This window comes from Pseudophryne corroboree, chromosome 4 (genome assembly GCF_028390025.1).
Source record: "Pseudophryne corroboree isolate aPseCor3 chromosome 4, aPseCor3.hap2, whole genome shotgun sequence".
In the NCBI taxonomy this organism is placed as follows: domain Eukaryota; kingdom Metazoa; phylum Chordata; class Amphibia; order Anura; family Myobatrachidae; genus Pseudophryne; species Pseudophryne corroboree.
Window position 1 is genome coordinate 772,691,364 of NC_086447.1, and position 18,769 is coordinate 772,710,132.

General features: G+C 47.5%; 1 protein-coding gene across 1 annotated transcript in view; it reads left to right on the forward strand.

Annotated features, from left to right (window-relative positions):
- NEK2 (NIMA related kinase 2) overlaps window positions 1-18,769 on the forward strand; it is a 79,367-nt gene that overhangs the window by 57,378 nt on the left and 3,220 nt on the right. The gene's annotated exons all lie outside the window — the stretch shown is intronic.

The following is an 18,769-nucleotide window of genomic DNA, read 5'->3' on the forward strand; positions in this document are numbered from 1 at the left end:
TTCTTCGAAGAAAAGGCGTATTAATTATCCCATACTTGGACGATCTCCTAATAAGGGCGAGGTCCAGAGAACAGCTAGAGATGGGATTAGCACTGTCTCAAGAAGTGCTAAAACAGCACGGGTGGATTCTGAATATTCCAAAATCCCAGTTAATGCCGACAACTCGTCTGCTGTTCCTAGGGATGATTCTGGACACGGTTCAGAAAAAGGTTTTTCTCCCGGAGGAAAAAGCCAAGGAGTTATCCGAGCTTGTCAGGAACCTCCTAAAACCAGGAAAGGTGTCTGTACATCAATGCACAAGAGTCCTGGGAAAAATGGTGGCTTCTTACGAAGCAATTCCATTCGGCAGATTCCACGCAAGAATTTTCCAAAGGGATCTGTTGGACAAATGGTCAGGGTCGCATCTTCAGATGCACCTGCGGATAACCCTGTCTCCAAGGACAAGGGTGTCTCTTCTGTGGTGGTTGCAGAGTGCTCATCTATTGGAGGGCCGCAGATTCGGCATACAGGATTGGATCCTGGTGACCACGGACGCCAGCCTGAGAGGCTGGGGAGCAGTCACACAAGGAAGAAACTTCCAGGGAGTATGGACGAGCCTGGAAACATCTCTTCACATAAACATTCTGGAACTAAGAGCAATATACAATGCTCTAAGCCAGGCAGAACCTCTGCTTCAGGGAAAACCGGTGTTGATCCAGTCGGACAACATCACGGCAGTCGCCCATGTGAACAGACAGGGCGGCACAAGAAGCAGGAGTGCAATGGCAGAAGCTGCAAGGATTCTTCGCTGGGCAGAGAATCATGTGATAGCACTGTCAGCAGTGTTCATCCCGGGAGTAGACAACTGGGAAGCAGACTTCCTCAGCAGACACGATCTTCACCCGGGAGAGTGGGGACTTCATCCAGAAGTCTTCCACATGCTGGTAACCCGTTGGGAAAGACCAATGGTGGACATGATGGCGTCTCGCCTCAACAAAAAACTGGACAGGTATTGCGCCAGGTCAAGAGATCCGCAGGCAATAGCTGTGGACGCGCTGGTAACGCCTTGGGTGTACCAGTCGGTGTATGTGTTTCCTCCTCTGCCTCTCATACCAAAAGTATTGAGAATTATACGGCAAAGAGGCGTAAGAACGATACTAGTGGTTCCGGATTGGCCAAGAAGGACTTGGTACCCGGAACTTCAAGAGATGATCACGGAAGATCCGTGGCCTCTACCTCTAAGGAGGGACTTGCTTCAGCAGGGTCCCTGTCTGTTTCAAGACTTACCGCGGCTGCGTTTGACGGCATGGCGGTTGAACGCCGGATCCTAAAGGAAAAAGGCATGCCGGAAGAAGTCATTCCTACTTTGATTAAAGCAAGGAAGGAAGTAACCGTGCAACATTATCACCGAATTTGGCGAAAATATGTTGCGTGGTGCGAAGATCGGAGTGCTCCGACGGAGGAATTTCAACTGGGTCGATTCCTACATTTCCTGCAATCAGGATTGTCTATGGGTCTCAAATTGGGATCTATTAAGGTTCAAATTTCGGCCCTGTCGATTTTCTTTCAAAAAGAATTGGCTTCAGTCCCTGAAGTCCAGACCTTTGTTAAGGGAGTGCTGCATATACAGCCTCCTGTGGTGCCTCCAGTGGCACCGTGGGATCTCAATGTGGTTTTGGACTTCCTAAAATCTCATTGGTTTGAACCACTAAAAAAGGTGGATTTGAAATATCTCACATGGAAAGTGACCATGCTTCTAGCCCTGGCTTCTGCCAGGAGAGTGTCAGAATTGGCAGCTTTATCTTACAAAAGCCCATATCTGATTTTCCATTCGGACAGGGCAGAACTGCGGACTCGTCCGCATTTTCTCCCTAAGGTGGTGTCAGCATTTCATCTGAACCAGCATATTGTGGTGCCTGCGGCTACAAGTGACTTGGAGGACTCCAAGTTACTGGACGTTGTCAGAGCATTAAAAATATATATTGCAAGGACAGCTGGAGTCAGAAAATCTGACTCGTTGTTTATATTGTATGCACCCAACAAGATGGGTGCTCCTGCGTCTAAGCAGACGATTGCTCGTTGGATCTGTAGCACAATCCAACTTGCACATTCTGTGGCAGGCCTGCCACAGCCTAAATCTGTAAAGGCCCACTCCACAAGGAAGGTGGGCTCATCTTGGGCGGCTGCCCGAGGGGTCTCGGCATTACAACTTTGCCGAGCAGCTACGTGGTCAGGGGAGAACACGTTTGTAAAATTTTACAAATTTGATACTCTGGCTAAGGAGGACCTGGAGTTCTCTCATTCGGTGCTGCAGAGTCATCCGCACTCTCCCGCCCGTTTGGGAGCTTTGGTATAATCCCCATGGTCCTTTCAGGAACCCCAGCATCCACTAGGACGATAGAGAAAATAAGATTTTACTTACCGATAAATCTATTTCTCGGAGTCCGTAGTGGATGCTGGGCGCCCATCCCAAGTGCGGATTATCTGCAATAATTGTACATAGTTATTGTTAACTAATTCGGGTTATTGTTGAAGGAAGCCATCTTTCAGAGGCTCCGCTGTTATCATACTGTTAACTGGGTTTAGATCACAAGTTGTACGGTGTGATTGGTGTGGCTGGTATGAGTCTTACCCGGGATTCAAAATCCTCCCTTATTGTGTACGCTCGTCCGGGCACAGTACCTAACTGGAGTCTGGAGGAGGGTCATAGGGGGAGGAGCCAGTGCACACCACCTGATCGGAAAAAGCTTTACTTTTTGTGCCCTGTCTCCTGCGGAGCCGCTATTCCCCATGGTCCTTTCAGGAACCCCAGCATCCACTACGGACTCCGAGAAATAGATTTATCGGTAAGTAAAATCTTATTTTAAGTGGCATTGGACTGCTACAGTACATCTTTTAACAGTTAAAAGCTACTTGCTGGTGACATTAATGATACACTAGGATTCTGGACTTGCTCAGCAATTATTGGCTAAATAGCCTATTCTGGACCCTTTAACACCAGCAACTGAGTTGTTTATTTCCACGAGAGATGTCCATTTGATATGGTTTTTAATTTTTTAATTGATATATCTTATTATTAAATTGTGCATTGTCATTCTATTTTTTATTGTCTAAATAAACTAGATAATTATGAATATTTAGCGCTCCCTGTGTACACATGTATGTATACATTAATGTAATTTCATGTGTTACGCCTAGCCTGATAATACTACGCTGGGCTTATCCCGTTTGCCTTGTCCCCCCTTGCTTCCCTTGTCTCCCTTGTTCCCCCTTCCCTTATTTTTTTTCTCTTATTGTTTGGTGATGACACAGTACGTTTCTGTTTGTTCATTGTTTTTCATATTATGGGTTACATTATTGTATCTTTGGCTCTAGCCGACTCAACTGTTACGGTCCAGGGGGACCCAGTTCTCCTGCGTTAGTTTACTGTTCCCACTACCCCCGTGCTCCCTTTATTTGTTCTTTCGAAGTATGTTGTTTTATATCTGTGTAGCGGTCCTTGTTAGGGACCCTATAATTCAGGGTTTTCTCCCGTATGGGTTTTCTATCTTTCTTTTCTTCTATGTTTCTAATTCTTGTGCTTTGTAGTTCTTCTTCTTTCCTTTTCTTTCTTCCCCGGGACAGGTTTCCACTGCTCCTATTTTGTTCTTTGGTGTCACATGGCGCTTAAACTGTATTCTATAAATGTTAACGGGCTTAATTCTCCCAAGAAACGTACAGTGACGTTATCCTCCTGTCGGAGAGAGAGAAGGCTGATATAGTTTTCCTCCAAGAGACCCATTTTACCGGTACACACTCTCTCAACTTCACGGTAAGCAATTTACCCAGACCTTTTTTGCCTCTGCTGCTTGTAAAAAAAGAGGGGTAGCTATACTGATCCATCGCAATATCCCATTTGTCCACACTACAACCATAGCTGACCCTGACGGCCGGTACCTGATAGTGATAGGTACGATCCGCACTGATATTCTAACACTAGTGTCTGTATACGCCCCTAATCGGAACCAATCCCGTTTTTTTCGCACGCTCTTTTTGCATCTCAATAGAGTAGCGCAAAGCCACATTATTCTAGGTGGGGACTTCAACACTGTGCTTGACCCCTTCTTGGATAAATCCACTCCTCCTAAAACTAAGAAGGAAGCGTCTCCGTCTGATGCGGCCCTTACATTGACATCCTCCCTCACACACCTTGATTTACAAGACACTTGGCGTCTTAAACACTCCAGCGCTAGAGACTACACCCACTTCTCTGCACCTCATCAGCACTACTCTCGAATAGATATGATACATGTCTCTCGCTCAATCTCGACGCTGATATCTGATTCAGGCATCACTCCCTGTTCCTGGACGGACCATGCAGGAGTGTATATCCTTATCGATCTTTATAGAACTCCTAATAAGTCCCATAAATGGCGTCTTGATGATGCTCTCCTTTCGCACCCCTCCACTCTTTCAGACACTAAACTGAACCTGAAATTTTTTTTTGAGGAAAACGCCTCCCCAGATGTCTCTCCTAGCCTAGTTTGGGAAGCACACAAAGCCACCATTCGCGGCCAATTTATGTCTAAGGCCTCAGCCATACGTAAGAAAGCAGTACAGGAAGTTTCCTCATTGGAATCTCAAATTACTGCGCTTCTAGCCCAGCACAAAATTGCCCCGTGCGACTCCCTACTCTCCCAGATAAATAACCTCAGAGGTCAGTTGAACACCCTTTTATCGCAGAGAGCGGCAGCTATACTACAGAAGCTCCGTCAAAAATTTTATGATAAAGCGAATAAAATAGATAGCCTTTTAGCTAATAAGTAAAGAAGTAAGCGAGCTATAGGATTGACAGATAAGCTACATTCTTCTACGTTAGACGCTCTCACTTATGATCCAAAACTGATGGTGGAGGAATTTCGGAACTATTATAGCTCCTTATATAATCTCCCTGCCCCCCCTCTTCCCTCCGATGGTCCGGGGGGAGCATGTTCATATTTGTTGGGTGCCCCCTTGCCGGGTTTGACAGAGCAACAGATTTCTCTTCTTAATGCGGATATATCGCTGGAAGAGACGGTTGCCGCTATCAAATCTATGCGGTCGACTGTACAAGCTGACATTATTGTGATTCCGAAGCCAGACAGGGATTCAACACGTTGTTCCAACTATCGCCCGATTTCTTTGCTAAACGTAGATCTTACGATATATGCTAAAATCTTAGCTAACCGCTTAGCTCCCCTACTTACACAACTGATACACCCGGACCAAGTGGGTTTCATTTCTGGCCGCCAGGCCTCCGATAATACCAGGAGAGCCATAGACTTGATCCACTCTATCCATAAACGGAAATTACCCTCGCTGTTGCTAGCATTAGATGCCGAGAAGGCTTTTGACAGAATTTCCTGGCCCTTTGCTGTCTCAGTGCTCCGGAGGATGGGTTTTTCTGGCAAATTCCTTGAAGGTGTCTCTGCGCTTTACAGGTCCCCTACGGCCACGGTTTCTGTTAATCGCCTTACCTCTTCCGCATTCAACATCACTAACGGCACCAGACAGGGATGCCCGCTTTCCCCATTGCTATTTGCCCTGGTTAATGGAACCCCTGGCGGCACGGATCCGGGCTAATGTAGATATAGCTGGAGTGCGGGTGGGCCTTACTGAACATAAAATTGCGTTATACGCATACGATGTTCTAATATCTCTGGGATCCCCATCTCAGTCGTTACAGCCACTCCTTTCTAAGATAGACCTCTATTCTAAACACTCAGGTTATAAACTTAATAGAGTAAGACTGAAGTATTGAACTTTTATATCCCCGGCCAGATTAAGCTCTCTTTGGAAAACTCCTTTCCATTTCAATGGCACAAGCGAAAGATTAAATACCTAGGTATTTTTCTGACGCATAGCCATCATCAACTTTACCAAGCTAATTTCCTTAGGCTTCTAGATCAAATTAAATCAGACTTGTCTTCTTGGTCTAGCCTCTTTATCTCCTGGATAGGTAGGGTAAATTCAGTGAAGATGAACGTGCTCCCTCGGATACTTTACCTGTTCCAGACCCTCCCGATATTTATCCCTTCATCTGTTTTTAAATTCTTGCAATTCCATACGTCACAATTCATATGGGCGAATAAGCGTCCCCGTTTGAAACTTTTACAACGCCCCACATTTAGTGGCGGCCTAGGCATCCCAGATTTTAGAAGGTATTATTTCTCTAACGTCCTAGTGGATGCTGGGGACTCCGAAAGGACCATGGGGAATAGCGGCTCCGCAGGAGACTGGGCACAAAGTAAAAGCTTTAGGACTAGCTAGTGTGCACTGGCTCCTCCCCCTATGACCCTCCTCCAAGCCTCCGTTAAGATTTTGTGCCCGAACGAGAAGGGTGCAATCTAGGTGGCTCTCCTGAGCTGCTTAGAGTAAAAGTTTAAATAGGTTTTTTTATTTTCAGTGAGACCTGCTGGCAACAGGCTCACTGCATCGAGGGACTAAGGGGAGAAGAAGCGAACTCACCTGCGTGCAGAGTGGATTGGGCTTCTTAGGCTACTGGACATTGGCTCCAGAGGGACGATCACAGGCCCAGCCATGGATGGGTCCCGGAGCCGCGCCGCCGGCCCCCTTACAGATGCTGAAGCAAGAAGAGGTCCATAAATCGGCGGCAGAAGACTTTCCTGTCTTCATAAGGTAGCGCACAGCACTGCAGCTGTGCGCCATTGCTCTCAGCACACTTCACACTTCGGTCACTGAGGGTGCAGGGCGCTGGGGGGGGGGCGCCCTGGGAAGCAATGAATTTACCTTATTTGGCAAAAAATACATCACATATAGCTCCTGGGCTATATGGATGTATTTAACCCCTGCCAGTTTTCCAGAAAAAAGCGGGAGAAGAGCCCGCCGTGAAGGGGGCGGGGCCTATCTCCTCAGCACACAGCGCCATTTTTCCCACACAGCTCCGCTGGTAGGAAGGCTCCCAGAATCTCCCCTGCATCCTGCAACTACAGAAACAGGGTAAAAAAGAGAGGGGGGCACTTATTTGGCAAAATAACAGATATAAGCAGCTATAAGGGATAGACACTTATTGTAAGGTTGTCCCTATACATATATAGCGCTCTGGTGTGTGCTGGCAAACTCTCCCTCTGTCTCCCCAAGGGGCTAAGTGGGTCCTGTCCTCTATCAGAGCATTCCCTGTGTGTGTGCTGGGTGTCGGTACGTGTGTGTCGACATGTATGAGGAGGAAAATGATGTGGAGGCGGAGCAATTGCCTATAATGGTGATGTCACCCCCTAGGGAGTCGACACCTGAATGGATGGCCGTAATTAAGGAATTACGTGACAGTGTCGGCACGTTACAGAAAACTGTTGACGACATGAGACAGCCGGCAGCTCAGTTAGTGCCTGTCCAGGCGTCTCAAACACCGTCAGGGGCTATTAAACGCCCGTTACCTCAGTGGGTCGACACGGACCCAGACACAGACACTGACTCCAGTGTCGACGGTGAAGAAACAAACGTATTTTCCAGTAGGGCCACACGTTACATGATCACGGCAATGAAGGAGGTTTTGCACATCTCTGATACTGCAAGTACCACAAAAAGGGGTATTATGTGGGGTGTGAAAAAACTACCCGTAGTTTTTCCTGAATCAGATGAATTGAATGAAGTGTGTGATGAAGCGTGGGTTACCCCCGACAAAAAACTGCTAATTTCTAAAAAATTATTGGCACTATATCCCTTCCCACCAGAGGTTAGGGCTCGTTGGGAAACACCCCCTAGGGTGGATAAGGCGCTCACACGCTTATCAAAACAAGTGGCGTTACCGTCTCCAGAAACGGCCGCCCTTAAGGAGCCAGCAGATAGGAGGCTGGAAAATATCCTTAAAAGTATATACACTCATACTGGTGTTATACTGCGACCAGCAATCGCCTCAGCCTGGATGTGCAGTGCTGGGGTGGCTTGGTCGGATTCCCTGACTGAAAATATTGATACCCTGGACAGGGACAATATATTATTGACTATAGAGCATTTAAAGGATGCATTCCTATATATGCGAGATGCACAGAGAGACATTTGCACTCTGGCATCAAGAGTAAGTGCGATGTCCATTTCTGCCAGAAGAGGATTATGGACGCGACAGTGGTCAGGGGATGCGGATTCCAAACGGCATATGGAAGTATTGCCGTATAAAGGGGAGGAGTTATTTGGGGGCAGTCTATCGGACCTGGTGGCCACGGCAACGGCTGGGAAATCCACCTTTTTACCCCAAGTCACCTCGCAGCAGAAAAAGATATAGTCTTTTCAGGCTCAGTCCTTTCGTCCCCATAAGGGCAAGCGGGCAAAAGGCCACTCATATCTGCCCCGGGGCAGAGGAAGGGGAAAAAGACTGCAACAGACAGCTTCTTCCCACGACCAGAAGCCCTCCCCCGCTTCTGCCAAGTCCTCAGCATGACGCTGGGGCCTTACAAGCGGACTCAGGCACGGTGGGGGCCCGTCTCAAGAATTTCAGCGCGCAGTGGGCTCACTCGCAAGTGGACCCCTGGATCCTGCAGGTAGTATCTCAGGGGTACAAATTGGAATTCGAGACGTCTCCCCCTCGCCGGTTCCTGAAGTCTGCTTTACCAACGTCTACCCCCGACAGGGAGGCGGTATTGGAAGCCATTCACAAGCTGTATTCCCAGCAAGTGATAATCAAGGTACCCCTCCTACAACAGGGAAAGGGGTATTACTCCACGCTGTTTGTGGTACCGAAGCCGGACGGCTCGGTGAGACCCATTTTAAATCTGAAAGCCTTGAACACTTGCATAAAAAGGTTCAAGTTCAAGATGGAGTCACTCAGAGCAGTGATAGCGAACCTGGAAGAAGGGGACTACATGGTGTCTCTGGACATCAAGGATGCTTACCTCCATGTCCCAATTTGCCCTTCTCACCAAGGGTACCTCAGGTTTGTGGTACAGAACTGTCACTATCAGTTTCAGACGCTGCCGTTTGGATTGTCCACGGCACCCCGGGTCTTTACCAAGGTAATGGCCGAAATGATGATTCTTCTTCGAAGAAAAGGCGTCTTAATTATCCCTTACTTGGACGATCTCCTGATAAGGGCACGGTCCAGAGAACAGTTAGAGGTCGGAGTAGCACTATCTCAAATAGTACTACGACAGCACGGATGGATTCTAAATATTCCAAAATCGCAGCTGATTCCAACGACACGTCTGCTGTTCCTAGGGATGATTCTGGACACAGTACAGAAAAAGGTGTTTCTCCCGGAAGAGAAAGCCAGGGAGTTATCCGACCTAGTCAGGAAACTCCTAAGACCAGGCCAGGTGTCAGTGCATCAGTGCACAAGGGTCCTGGGAAAGATGGTGGCTTCTTACAAAGCGATTCCATTCGGCAGATTCCACGCAAGAACTTTTCAGTTGGATCTGCTAGACAAATGGTCCGGATCGCATCTTCAAATGCATCAGCGGATAACCCTGTCTCCAAGGACAAGGGTGTCTCTCCTGTGGTGGTTACAGAGTGCTCATCTCCTAGAGGGCCGCAGATTCGGCATTCAGGATTGGGTCCTGGTGACCACGGATGCCAGCCTGAGAGGCTGGGGAGCAGTCACACAGGGAAAAAATTTCCAGGGCTTGTGGTCAAGCATGGAAACGTCACTTCACATAAATATCCTGGAACTAAGGGCCATTTACAATGCCCTAAGTCAGGCAAGGCCTCTGCTTCAGGGTCAGCCAGTATTGATCCAGTCGGACAACATCACGGCAGTCGCCCACGTAAACAGACAGGGCGGCACAAGAAGCAGGAGGGCAATGACGGAAGTGGCAAGGATTCTTCGCTGGGCGGAAAATCATGTGATAGCACTGTCAGCAGTGTTCATTCCGGGAGTGGACAACTGGGAAGCAGACTTCCTCAGCAGACACGATCTTCACCCGGGAGAGTGGGGACTTCACCCAGAAGTCTTCCACATGATTGTAAACCGTTGGGAAAAACCAAAGGTGGACATGATGGCGTCTCGCCTCAACAAAAAACTGGACAGATATTGCTCCAGGTCAAGGGACCCTCAGGCAATAGCTGTGGACGCTCTGGTAACACCGTGGGTGTACCGGTCAGTGTGTGTGTTCCCTCCTCTTCCTCTCATACCAAAAGTACTGAGAATCATAAGAAGGAGAGGAGTAAAGACTATACTCGTGGCTCCGGATTGGCCAAGAAGGACTTGGTGCCCGGAAATTCAAGAGATGCTCACGGAAGACCCGTGGCCTCTACCTCTAAGACAGGACCTGCTCCAGCAGGGACCATGTCTGTTCCAAGACTTACCGCGGCTGCGTTTGACGGCATGGCGGTTGAACGCCGGATCCTGAAGGAAAAAGGCATTCCGGATGAAGTCATCCCTACCCTGATCAAAGCCAGGAAGGATGTAACCGTACAACATTATCACCGTATTTGGCGTAAATATGTTGCGTGGTGCGAGGCCAGGAAGGCCCCTACGGAGGAATTTCAACTGGGTCGATTCCTGCATTTCCTGCAAACAGGACTGTCTATGGGCCTCAAATTAGGGTCCATTAAGGTTCAAATTTCGGCCCTGTCGATATTCTTCCAAAAAGAACTAGCTTCTGTTCCTGAAGTTCAGACGTTTGTCAAGGGAGTACTGCATATACAGCCTCCTTTTGTGCCTCCAGTGGCACCTTGGGATCTCAATGTAGTGTTGGGATTCCTAAAATCACATTGGTTTGAACCACTCACCACTGTGGACTTGAAATATCTCACATGGAAAGTGGTAATGCTGTTAGCCCTGGCTTCAGCCAGGCGTGTATCAGAATTGGCGGCTTTATCCTATAAAAGCCCTTACCTAATTTTTCATACGGACAGGGCAGAATTGAGGACTCGTCCTCAATTTCTCCCTAAGGTGGTTTCAGCATTTCACTTAAACCAACCTATTGTGGTGCCTGCGGCTACTAGGGACTTGGAGGATTCCAAGTTGCTGGACGTAGTCAGGGCCCTGAAAATATATGTTTCCAGGACGGCTGGAGTCAGAAAATCTGACTCGCTGTTTATCCTGTATGCACCCAACAAGCTGGGTGCTCCTGCTTCTAAGCAGACGATTGCTCGTTGGATTTGTAGTACAATTCAGCTTGCACATTCTGTGGCAGGCCTGCCACAGCCAAAATCTGTAAAAGCCCATTCCACACGGAAAGTGGGCTCATCTTGGGCGGCTGCCCGAGGGGTCTCGGCTTTACAACTTTGCCAAGCAGCTACTTGGTCAGGGGCAAACACGTTTGCTAAATTCTACAAATTTGATACCCTGGCTGAGGAGGACCTGGAGTTCTCTCATTCGGTGCTGCAGAGTCATCCGCACTCTCCCGCCCGTTTGGGAGCTTTGGTATAATCCCCATGGTCCTTTCGGAGTCCCCAGCATCCACTAGGACGTTAGAGAAAATAAGAATTTACTTACCGATAATTCTATTTCTCATAGTCCGTAGTGGATGCTGGGCGCCCATCCCAAGTGCGGATTGTCTGCATTACTTGTACATGGTTATTGTTACAAAAATCGGGTTATTGTTGTTGTGAGCCATCTTTTCAGAGGCTCCTTCTGTTATCATGCTGTTAACTGGATTCAGATCACAGGTTGTACAGTGTGATTGGTGTGGCTGGGATGAGTCTTACCCGGGATTCAAAATCCTTCCTTATTGTGTACGCTCGTCCGGGCACAGTATCCTAACTGAGGCTTGGAGGAGGGTCATAGGGGGAGGAGCCAGTGCACACCAGCTAGTCCTAAAGCTTTTACTTTGTGCCCAGTCTCCTGCGGAGCCGCTATTCCCCATGGTCCTTTCGGAGTCCCCAGCATCCACTACGGACTATGAGAAATAGAATTATCGGTAAGTAAATTCTTATTTTCGCTACACAGCTCTCACACTGTGTACAATGGTGCAACCCCGAATCAAACAGGGTCTGGGTGGCTCTCTCTACTCTCTTCTCTTTTATGGCTTTCGAAATCCTGCCGCCCCAGGACCATAGCATCCCATCCCGTGGTCTCCCGCTCAATTACGATTTGGGACTTTGCTACTAGGAAATATAGCCTAGCCCCAACCCCATCCCCTATCATCCCAATATTACACAACCCTGCATTCCCCCCTGGTACAAATAAATCACTGTTTGCTCCTTGGCAAGATAGAGGTATTTTATATCTGAATGATATTACCAGGGATACTAGTTTTCCACAGTTTTCTCAGATTCAAGAAACTATTGATATTCCCTCTAGATATTTTTATAAATTTTTACAACTCAGACATTTTCACTCCTCCATGGGCCGCGTCCTCTCTAGTAGACCCCTGCCCACGTTTGAGACTATATGTTTCAGACGTCACTCGACCAAAGGCCTAATTTCCCTCTTATATACTACTCTCACTGGGGATGCTCCCTCTCAGCGAGATCCTCATGAGAGAGCATGGGAAGCAGACCTAGGCTCGGCCTTGGATGATGATGAGTGGTCTGAAGCCTGGAGCAACGCGGCGTCTAGCTCTATCTGCGTTAGAATTAAAGAAAATGTCTATAAATTATTATATAGATGGTACTATGTACCATCTCGTTTGAGCAAAATGTACCCGGATACGTCGGATAGATGCTTGAGAGGATGTGGCGCAGAGGGCTCTTTCCTACACATCTGGTGGTCAGTCCTAAAATAGTGCATATGTGGAGGGAAGTGATTAACTTTATATCTAGTTTGCTGCAGATTTCTGTTCCTTCTGACCTCAAATACATTCTCCTCCCCTTAAATTTACCAACATTAACCAAATTTCAAAAAAAATTGTTGCGGCATATAGTGTCCGCAACTACATGTCAACTAGCTGCAGATTGGAAAAACCCTGTCCCGCCCTCCATGCAATCTATAATTGCCCGTATTTGGTACGTTTATCGCATGGACTACATGACTAGCATCATTAACTGCTCCCCTAAGTCATTCGAGAAAATTTGGAGCCCATGGCTGGCTACCCAGCATGCCCCTTCACCCTTTACTCTGTGATACCCTGCACCATATTTGAAGAGACCCTCCCGGCGATTCTACCCTATTCTAATCTGTCCATTTCTCTTCTTTTTTTTCTTTTCTTCCATGTTTTTTTCTCTTTGACCTTCTTCTACTCTTACTTCCTAACGTTAGTCGGATAGCGGCGCTACTGACTGGCCCTTTTCTCTATTTTACACTACTCACTTTCTGGGTTAAAAATGGGTCACTGATTTTTTTTTTTTTTTTTTTTTCCAATCATCTGTATAACCACCAAATGTTTTGTTATACCTCCAATGTAATTTGTTGAAACCATTATCTGTTGGTATCTGATTGTATTTGTGATCCCATGAATAAAAATTATTTAAAAAAAAAAAAAAAAGATGCAGGGTCTCCCAGCTGTATCACAAATGCATCAAGATTCATCTTCATACATCTATCTGACTTACAAGCTGGAAATATTTATACCAGTATGAAACCGCGCTCCATGCCCCCTATCTGTACACTAGATTTGAACAAAGTTTATAGACCAATGCTGCACATTCTAATGCTGTGGGTGGATGGGCTATGATGAGACCTGATATTACACATAAGTGAATGTCTGTCTATACTGTGTACATTACTGCCAGCATTGCTTACACTGATGAATAACACAGCCCAACACGTGTTTTGGTGCCGAGGATTGTTGAGCTGATTTTATATGTATACAGTATTTGGTGTGCTGATTTCAAATAGAACATTAATTTCTCTAATGTCCTAGGGGATACTGGGATGGTATTAGTACCATGGGGTATAGATAAGGTCCATTGGAGCCTGGCACTTTAAGAAATCTTCATTGTATGCTGGCTTCTCCCCTCTATGCCCCTCCTGCAGACTCTATTTAGAAAAATGTGCTCAAGGAGTTGAGTGTATTCTCTGGAGCTCCAGAGTGTTTTTTTCTTCAGAAATGTGTTTTAGTTTATTATTTTCAGGCAGCACTGTCTGGCACCAGTCTGCCTGCATCGTGGGACTTAGGGGGGGACCGTACCAACCTCTTATAGGGTTAATGGTCCGGATCCCCGTTGACAGGACATAGCTCCTGAGGTGATGTTTCGCAGGCCCCCAGGGTGTGCGCACACGCCGGCACCCATAACAGATGCCGAAGACACTTCAGGTACGTTGAGTACAGACTGCAATGCCCCTGTTAGCGGGTCCCTGGTGACAGTGGCGGCATAAGGGTGTGGCGGGCACGGCACTGGTGCCCGCTGCGGACAAAGTCACTGGTGATGATACAGGAAGGGGTTTAAACCTAGTTTCCTACAATTTGTAACACAAAAAAGCCAGTATAATCCAGACAGGGACCGCCTGCCATTACGGGGGCGGGTCTTCCCTGAGAGTGGGACCAGAGGCTCTTAGGCGCCATTAACTGCTGCCTTACACTACAGGCTGCACGCAGGGTAGCGCTGCTCCTCCAGGGATTCTCCAATAGTCACCTTGTACAGTACCAGGGGAAGGGGGGGGGAATGTATATTTATTTATAACCAGTTCCCTTATCTAAGGAACAAAAAAGGAATTAGAGGTGGATGATTGCGCTGTAAGGATTTGTGCAGGCCTGGGGGTAGTCTGGGAGTTCCCTCCAAACTCCAAACGGTAAAAATGGTAAAGTGCCTCCTCCCACTTTGGCGCTAATCCAATGCTACACTTTTTGCAGGAACTTCTATTTTCTCAATAAAATGTAATGTACCGGCTTGATGTGAATAAAATATAAATTCAAAATCTAAGGCTCTGGTTTGTGCCCGGCCAAGCGCTGCTTTCACTGTGAGGCATTGTGTGCTGGTCTCATCACTGTCTCTCACTCCATTCTGATTGCCTGGGGTTCTGTGTTCATATTACTGTGTATTTCAATTTCACTGTGTTATTTCACGTTACTGTGTGTGGGGCTTCTGCAAATCAGCATGTCTGGTTAAAAAAAGCTGTGTCCATCATGCAACACACAGTTTTTCCCTTCTCCTGGGGGATCTTTACTATGCACTCAGTGCTCTCTCCCTTCTCAGGGTAGCAGTACACATGAACCTGAGTGGTTAGAATCATTTAAAGGAATGATTTCTAATATTAATACTGAATTGGCTACTGCCAGACAAGAGAGACAGGTACTAAAGAAATCTGTTGATTTTTACTCACTGCTGCTGAACACAGACCGCTCCACCTACTGGTCTTGCATAAATGCACATTCCCAGAGGTGCTCCAATCTAACTCTGACAATGACATGCCAGATCTGGTGGAAGGTGACGTGGACAATACTCTCTCAAGGTGTGGAAGCCCTGATATATTCCTTTAGGGATGTCCTCAGCATACCAGATAAAGAGACAGAACCTGAGGAACAGTTGTTTTTCAATGTCAAACCAAAATCTACTGCCACTTTCCCTGTCTCCTCCAAGGCATCAAACACCCTTTTTAAAGAAACGTGGCTTAATCCTGACAATAAATTTTCAAGCCCCCGAGAGATTGTTGAGTTAATGTCCTTTCCCCCGTGAGGATAGAAAGGTTTGGGAGAACCCTCCGATTGTGGATACCTCAGTGTCCAGGCTGTCACGTAAGATTGTGCTGCCTACACCTGGTGCTATATCTCTAAAGGACTCTGCTGACCGTAAGATTGAGAATACACTCAAATCCATTTACACCGCAGTGGGGGTTGCTCGAAGACCCACCATTGCTTACGGTTTGATCACAAGGGCCATAGTTAAATGGTCTGGTAATGTTATTGAGGGGTTTGATGCCTTCCCTCAGGACGAAATCCTGAAATCCTGACTCTACTACACCATATCCGGGATGCTGCTAACTTCATAAATGAGGCGGTTAAGGAGATGGGCCTCATTAAAGCCCGTTCCACGGCTATGGCAGTCTCTGCTCGCAGACAATCGTCAGCCGATGCTGATTCAAAAAAAAAGCTGTGGAAGACCTTCCTTTCAAGGGAGATTGCCTGTTTGGGGAGGAATTAAACAAGTGGATTTCTCAAGCAACGGCGGGTAAGTCCACATATCTGCCATCTACTGCGCCTCTGGCTAAACGTCCTTACCCTGGTCCCTCTCTTCAGTCCTTTTAGGTGGTCGGATTTAGAGGCAGGGCCAAGGGTGCCTCAAATGCTTCCAGAGGAAATAGAGGTAAATCTCGCAGACCAGCGGCTGCTGGATCACTGGACCAGGCTTCAGGATCTTCATCCATAAGCCTTCCACGTGACTGTTGGCCACAGCTGCAGGGGGCCTTTCAGGTGGGTGCTCGACTGCAATATTTCGCCCATGTGTGGGCAGAGTACTGCCGGGATCCTTGTGTGAGGCATCTCAAATGTCAAGCACTCCCTCACAGGTTCTTGCAGGATGCAATTCAAAAACTTCTCCACACACAGGTGATTGTTTCGGTGCTTCCTCTGCTCAGGGGCAAGTGTTTTTACTGAAGCCTATTTGTGGTTCTGAAGCCGGATGGTTCAGTGCGGCCTATCCTGAACTTCAAATCTCTGAACCCGTACCTACGTGTGTTCAAATTCAAGATGGAATCTCTCAAGGCGGTGGTTTCTGGCCTAGAGGAAGGGGAATTCTCGGTGTCCCTGGATATTAAGGATGCGTATCTACACATCCCCTCATCAGGCTTATCTCAGATTCGTTATACAGGATTGCTACTTCCAGTTCCAGGCCTTACCCTTTGGCCTATCAACGGCACCGAGGGTATTCACAGAAGTTATGGCAGAGATGATGCTACAACTCCGCATGATGAGAGTGAACATAGTCCCTTACTTGGACGATCTCTTCATAAAGGCGGTGTCCAGGAAGCTTCTGTTGAAAAGCATCAGCTTGACTACACGTCGTCTTACAGACCACGGTTGGATCCTAAATCTCCAAAAAAAATCACACCTGGAACCCTTGCAAAAGCTTCAGTTCCTGGGGATGATACTGGACACTGTGTCTCAGAAGGTTTTTCTCCCTATGGACAAAGCTTTAACGATACAGGCTATGGTCCCCTCTGTGCACAGACCCCACAAGGTTTACTTTTACATCCACCTACTGGCAAAATGGTGGCCTCCTACGAGGCAATCCACTACGGCAGGTTCCTTGCCTGTCTGTTCCAGCTGGATCTATTGGACAAGTGGTCGGAGGTCTCACTTGCACATGCACCAGAGAATATCTCTGTTGCCAAAGGCAAGGATCTCCCTGTTATGGTAGCTACAAGTCTCTCACCTTGTGGAGGGTCAGAGTTTCTGAACCCTGTCCTGGACTCTGCTGATGACGGATGCAAGCATCAGCGGTTGGGGGGCCGTGACCCAAGTGGCTCAGTTCCAGGGGAGGTGGTTGAGTCGGTAATCTTCCCTTCCGATAAATTGTTCTGGAACTCAGGGCGATTTTACAATGCCCTTCTACAGGCATCCTCTCTCCTCCAACATCAAGCCATACAGGTACTGTTGGACAACGCCACGGCGGTGGCGTACATAAACAGACAGGGAGGAACAAAAAGCAGGACCGCAATGCGAGGAGTGTTTAAGTATACTCCTCTGGGCGGAACACAACGCAAGGGCCATATTCATTCCGGGAGTGGATAACTGGCTAAGCAGACTTCCTCAGCAGACGCAACCTACATCTGGGGGAATGGGGCTTTCATCCTCAGGTGTTTCAACAGCTGGCTCGCAGGTGGGGCTGTCCGATGATGGACATGTCTTCTCGACTCAACAAGAAGCTGCCTTGCTACTGTTCCAGAATGAGGGATCCGCAGGCTGCGGCAGTGGACGCTGTGACTGCGCCGTGGAACTACCAGTTTGTATATCTGTTTCCTCCGATTCCTCTCATCTCTAGAGTTCTAAAAAGGCTCAAACGGGAAAACATTCAAGCCATTTTAATCGCCCTGGATTGGCCTCGTCTGGCCTGGTATGCGGACCTCCTGACCATGTCTCTCGACGAGCCCTGGCCCCTGCCACTTCTCAAGGATCTTCTTCAACAAGGGCCATTCGTCTATCCAGACTTATATCGGCTGCATTTAACTGCTTGGAAGTTGAGCGGTAGATACTAGCCAGTAAGGGTATTCCGTCTAGAGTAATCTCGACTATGGTGTAAGCTCAAAAGGCGGTCACGTCAAAGCATTACCACCGTATCTGGAAGAAGTATGTTTCTTGGGGTCAGGGTAGAAAATATTCTACTGTATATTTTCACCTTGGTCGTTTTCTGCTCTTCCTGCAATCAGGCGTGGATATGGGCCTAAGATAAGCTCCATCAAGGTTCAGATTTCGTCCCTATCTATTTTCTTACAGAGACAGCTGGCTGTAATTCCGAAGGTACAGACATTCCTTACGTGTGTCCTTCGCATTCAACCACCTTTTTGTCTCTCCCACGGTTCCGTGGGATCTCACGGTGGTGCTGACCTTCCTGCAATAAGATTGGTTTGAACCTTTTATACAAGGTCGACTTGAAATATCTTACTTGGAAGACCGTCAGAACTGGGGGGCCTTATCCTGTAAGAGTCCTTATTTGATATTTCATGAGGACAGGGCGGAGCTCAGAACTCACCCACAGTTTTTGCCGAAAGTGGTATCTGCTTTTCACATTAATCAACCTATTGTGGTTCCGGTGATACCTGACGCGTCTGTTGCTCCAAAGTCACTGGACGTGGTTCGGGCTTTGAGGATTTACGTCAAGAGGACAGCTCGTCACAGAAAGCGAGTCAGTCTATTTGTACTTTATGATGCTACCAAGATTGATGTCCTGCTTCCAAGCAGTCCATTGCCCGCTGGCTCTTTGGTCAGTCTCTTTGTAAATTCCAGCTGTAATCTGCCATCATATGTATATAGCGATCTTCCATTGTTTTAATGTCCTGGTG